Raw genomic sequence first — 6,037 nt, 5'->3', positions numbered from 1 at the left:
CTGTAATTGAAAATAGGGTTTTGGGTGGCTATATGGGGTTTTTCTTTAGTCAAATTCCTATTTTGGTGATTCCCACCTCAACAAATAGCCAATTTGTGTAGTAAAATAGTGTTTGCAAGAATCTTGTGTGTGTGCAAGACCCTAAAATGAGAAAGATAAGAAACTAGATCTACCCTGCGCTTTGGAGAGTAAACCCTAGACGTGTGTAAATGTAAGTGAGAATGCTCTAAATCAAATATGCTAAATGATCTAAATCATTAATGTAAGTGTGAAAATGAATGTAAAGAAGCTCATACAAAGACATGAAAATGACATGAAACCATACCAATCCCCAAGGGAGAGATACAAGCCACTTGATCTCCTATTATTCTTTAATATCTTCAAGGCTCCTAATTGATGATGAATACTTGATGAATGTTGTTGAAGACTCCACATAAGCTTCTCTTTCACTACATAGAAGGCTCCTTGTGATCGCTAGCTCCTTTTCACCAAATTTTTTTTTTCATAGATTAGATTCGATAGATCCCTTCAAATGAAGAAAGAGAGATCTTATGTATGAAACCCTAGATCTTAATTTAATCTTTAGGTTGAACTAGGATTTGAATTTCCCGCCAATTTCTTGGGGATAAGCATTATTGTGGTCACATAAATTTGTTCATTTAATTAAATGAATATTTACTATTTATTTGATTAATAAACCCACTAGCCAACAATTAATTAAATTAATTCATCCTCAACCATTCTCCTATTAATTAAATAAATTATTTAATTTATTTCAATTAATTCATTAAACCAAATTCTAAATCAATTAAATATATAAATCATAATTATTTAATTTAAACCCCTTTCCTCTTTTAAATAAATATTTAAAACATTTATTTAAATCATTAAACTCCCCCCAACTTGCATTCTCCTACAAATGCAAGTTGCAACCACAAGTTGAAATAAATTAATTTTATTTTAATTTAAATCCTATTTTCCCTCACCCACCAAATCCACTTGCAATCCTAAATCCCCTTCTAGATCCTTCTAACCACTTTCTAATAATTCCTAATTAGCCTAATCCCATCCCCTAAATATTGTCACATTCCTAAGAAACTTGAAGTCACTTCTCAAAGATTCCAAAGTCTTTGAAAAATATTTTATGTGTTCAACAAGCTAACCCCTAAAGTCTTCCAAACCACTAATGGCTCTTACATGACCATTAATGCCTCTTACATAACCATTTATGGTTAAATCCACTTGACCCATGGTTAGAGACTTTACCTCTAACTCAACCCTCATGTAACCCATGTGTCTCTTCAAGCATTTATTGCTTTGACCATGGTTATCCTCACTAACCCTTGCACAAGAGTTTATCCATTGGATAGAGACATTATTTATTGGATAATGGCTTTATTATTTCAACTCAACATTAACCTTACCTCCCATGTTAACCCTCAAGTCATGTCAAGCATTTAATGATTATTCCCTCTCCTCTCAACCCATCTCTTGTTGACATTTGCCATCCCGGGATTGGGTTGAAATCCCTCACATGGATCTTAAAACTTTCAATCCCGACCCTTGTTGAGATTACTCAATCTCAACCCTCCATTTCTCCATTTTACCTATAAATAGAGCTCACATTCCTCATTTTCAAATCCTCAAGCATCCTCAAGCACATCTATAATCCTGAAAACTTGTATGTATTTAACCTATAGTGAAATTTAGAGAGCATTTAGCATAAGCATTTACATTTACTCTTTTGGACTAAAATCAACACTAGATTATATGATATCTCATTTTTAGCTTGTTCATGTTTGCATTTTCATGAGCTTTTATTCACAATCTTGAACCTCCATAAGACATCCAAAAATAGTGCAAAAAGCTACTGAGAGCTACACTCATTTGGGAACTTGGAGAGGAGAGGAACAAGGGGGGAGAAGCTACAAACATGGTGGAGGGCATTTGGAGATGTCTTGTTGCATTTCTTAGTTTCATTAAGCTTTCTGTTTTGTATGTAGTGTCTCTCTTGATATGCTTGCTTAGGATAGTTTTTAATTTGTGATTTCTAACACTAACACTAATAATTGGTTTCTTGCTTGTTGTTTGTGTTTGTTATCCTAACGATATCCTTTTTGCTGAGCATCATTTGGTGAACCCAATGTTAATCGAACATGCAACCTTCTGATATCATTTTTTAAAAACTACTAACATTTTTCTATGTTTTAATTGACACACAGGTCCCTCTTTAGCGATTTCGTTCCCGCTTTAGTGCCTTCAAAATTGGACACTTTAGCGCTATTGTTCCTAATAATAGTGCTATTGTTTCTCAATTAGCGCTATTGTCCATCTTTTAGTGCTATTAACCCTTAAATAGCGCTATCGTATCTTCTTTTAGTGCTTTTGGCTCTTTGTTTTACAAAATTAATTCTATTTGACAGAGTTCTTTTAGCGCTTTTGTCTCTTTTTGTAGCGTGTTTGTGCTTCTTTTAGCGCTTTCACTGTTTTATTAGCACTTTCATGTTAAATGGCACTTTTTTTTTCACACAGAGTAGCGCTATTGTAACAAAGAGTTGTAAAAAGAATTTCTTGTAACCGAAAAACCAAAAAATTAGGTTTGTAGAAGCCCACCAAATATGTGGATTTTACTAACTTATTATCTTGTGTGCAGGTTTGGACTAACCCTGTTTTTGTAGGATTTTAGAAATTAAGCTTAGGAAGTCAATTAATTTATTTTGCTAACTTTGTCTTTTAAGTTAGGATAAATAAATTCATTTTCTTTTCTTAAGTTAAAATCAACTTCAATTCATTTTTGGTGCTTAAAATCAACAAGGCAAACTTTGTTTTTCTTGCAAGTTAGGAAACAAGACTTCATTTTGGTGCTTAAAATCAACTCCAAACTTCATTTTTGGTGCTTAAAATCAACAAAGAAAATTTCATTTCTTGTATCAACTTAAAGAAATCACAATCCACTCTTCGTTTTGGGCAAAGCTTAAAAAGAACAAGCCCTTTTTCCTTCAAGTTCAAAAGCAATTTTACATCAAGCAAAAAAACATGTTTTCAATTCAGTTGACCAATATTTCAAAGTTCCTAGTTTACAAAACATTTTGCCTTTGAAGTTAAAAAGATCACCATGATTGTTGGAGCAACATCTCCAAATAGTTAGATCACATTGCAATGAAAATCAGTTAAAAAGAACAAGTGTTTTTAGTGATTGGCACACTTGTGCAAAGTTTGGCGAGTGGTCCTACTTCTAACACACACTATCCTCTCCCTTGGCTTTCGTGGTCCTAGGTGCAAGAGAAAAGTGTTAGTAACACTCAAAATTTTATCTTTTTAAGAGAGGCCTGCCAAGAGACACATCACTCTTGGGAACGACCTCGTGCGGTAAATCCTTCAAGCCGCTATAGAAATCAGGTGTGAGTGAAAGTTGTAGCCTTGCGTATAGCTTTTCCTATAGTGTAACTTGCCAAAAGGATAAATGGGCCCCACCACAAGTTACAAGGCTCTTAAGTGAGTCACTGCAGAATGAACTTATGTCCAAAAACATCGAACATTACTAGACACCTTTTTATATAGAAACCCACCTGTTCTATTGATTGAGGATATTTGTGATAAATTCAGTGCAAGAGCATAGATGGTTTTTCTCCCAAGATACTCACCATACATATTTCCTTGAGTAGAAACATGGCTTTTTGAAAGGCTACTTGTAGCTTGATAAAAGTGGTGACTCCCCCATCATAGGGATCATCTATCTGTTATGCTCGCACAAGACTTAGTATATCACATCCTTACCTACTACAGTGGGATTCATAAGGTATGTAGTACCAAAGTTGAAGAAATATCAAGATGTGGGCTGAAATTATCGCAACTGGCCATTTGACCTTAGGGATAAAATGTGTTTGAAGTGTCTTCATTTTGTGTCAGACCAGTAATAAATTGAGTTGACTTCAGACTTTTGGAAAAACATACACAAAAACATTTGAAAAGGGGTTAGAAAATTCAAAGATTGGGTTGACTTAGACCCACACTTATTTGTGCCTTTTGAGGCAACATTATTGTGTTTGTGTGCTTGCTCTATTTTCTTGTCAAAGAAAATCAAAACCAATTCAAAAACAAGTATTCATCCAACACAAAAAATTCAAAACCAAACATTTGGCAAAGAACAAAACAAAAGTGCAAGCAAGATATCAAACTATATGACCATCCTTCATATTTTGAGAAGGAAGAATCTTCATCAACATATCAATTTGAAGAAAAGACCATTGAGCTCAAAGGCTTTCATCAAAAGAAGGAAAATTTTCTCTCTCAATAGACAAATTTTTGTCTCACATAGAGCCTTATTGCATCACATGCGTCTATATTTTCAAGGAAAATCCAACGAGTTTGATCAAGAGTCTTTGAATTGCAGAGATTTTACTCAATATAGAGCTTTGAGTTATCATAAAAACAAGGGAGGCAAAATCAACCCTTCCTTCTTTCCAGACACTTGCATAACATATAACATATCTCGGGAAGAACCACCAACCCCTGAAAGAGAAGAGGAAGAATTTTTCCCATATGTAACACAAAGTTTTTATTGAAGTTTAAACATTCCATCCATTCTCACATTCATACATCATCAATCCATTCCAACTCTCGAAACATAAAGAGGTCTTGTCCTGAGTTCTTTTTAGTAATTGATTGAATCAAAACAACACATCACTTTTTAGAGTGTCTCTACATCTAGGATAAACTCATCCTAAAGAGGCATTTCTACGCAGGTTAAAACTAGTCTATTAGTGCATCCTCTCATTACTAGATAGCTTGGTCTGTAACACATCTTGGACCTCTCTATACCTTATCATATCAAACATTGTCAACAAACACAACAAGCAATTCATAGAAGGACTTTGGTAACATCAAACCTTTAGTGCTAGAGATCCATATGCAAAACACTTCACCAAACATTTATCTCTCATTCCATAACCAACTCATAATCATTTTCACCAAACTTCAAGAACAACTTTCAAACAAAATGGTTCGAACTAGATCAAGGTCTAGACAACTAGAGATCAAGGAGGAAGAGGAGAAAAATCTCAATGAATTCCAAGAAGCCCTTAGAGGAAACACAAATGATGAAAATCATAGTACTCCCACTCCTAAAGAAATAGAAAGGGCACAACACAACCCCCTCTTCAATCGACTTTTTGATGAAATCCTAAAAAACAACGTTGATGCTCACTTTTTGAGACTTGCTCAAGAGGGAGCCAAACTACCCTCTAATTTTGATACTGCACAATTACGACAAGCATCGGAACACCATAGTCATAATGAGGGTGGAAGAGGTCGAGATAACTTCAGATATGACCTTCATCAAGGAAATCCCCCACCTCCTCCTCCTCCTAATGACATTGACATATTGAGGCAACAAGTCAAGAATCTAGCCCAACAACTCCACAGTGATGTGAAAACTACCCACTTTTCACTTAATGATATTTGTCCCTATCCCTTCGATAGGAATCTAAATATGCCACCTTTTCCACAAGGATTTGAAACACCTAAGTTTGAAAAGTATCGGGGAAAAGGAGACCCTCGAGATCATGTCAGGGAATTTCACTCAGCTTGCCTAGAAGTGGCATATGAAGACACATATCTAATGCGTCTCTTTCCTCAGAGTTTATAATGGACAACCACGCAATGGTTTTCTTGACTAACAGGCAACATTAGGACATTCGAAGAACTGATCCAAAAGTTCATTGCACATTATTCACATAACATAGAACACGATGTCACCATGGCAGATCTGTGTAACACCAAGCAAAAACCAGGGGATCTATTTTCAGCTTTCTTGCAATGATGGTGATAAATGTCTAGCAGACGTTCTCTTCAGTTACCTGAATGAGAGCTAGTGGAAATATTTATTTCTAACTTGAACAAAGAAATGGAATTCCATCAAGACATGAAAGGCACAGAGTCCTTTAATGACATGATCACCCAGGGTTTAAAATGTGAACGAGCCCTCATCAAAAAGGGGCTTATCAAGATATACAATGAAGCAAAAGATGGCCCTCGC

Source organism: Cryptomeria japonica, chromosome 6, assembly GCF_030272615.1.
Source record: "Cryptomeria japonica chromosome 6, Sugi_1.0, whole genome shotgun sequence".
NCBI lineage: Eukaryota > Viridiplantae > Streptophyta > Pinopsida > Cupressales > Cupressaceae > Cryptomeria > Cryptomeria japonica.
The sequence above is the reverse complement of the archived record's forward strand: the minus strand, read 5'-3'. Positions refer to the sequence as shown.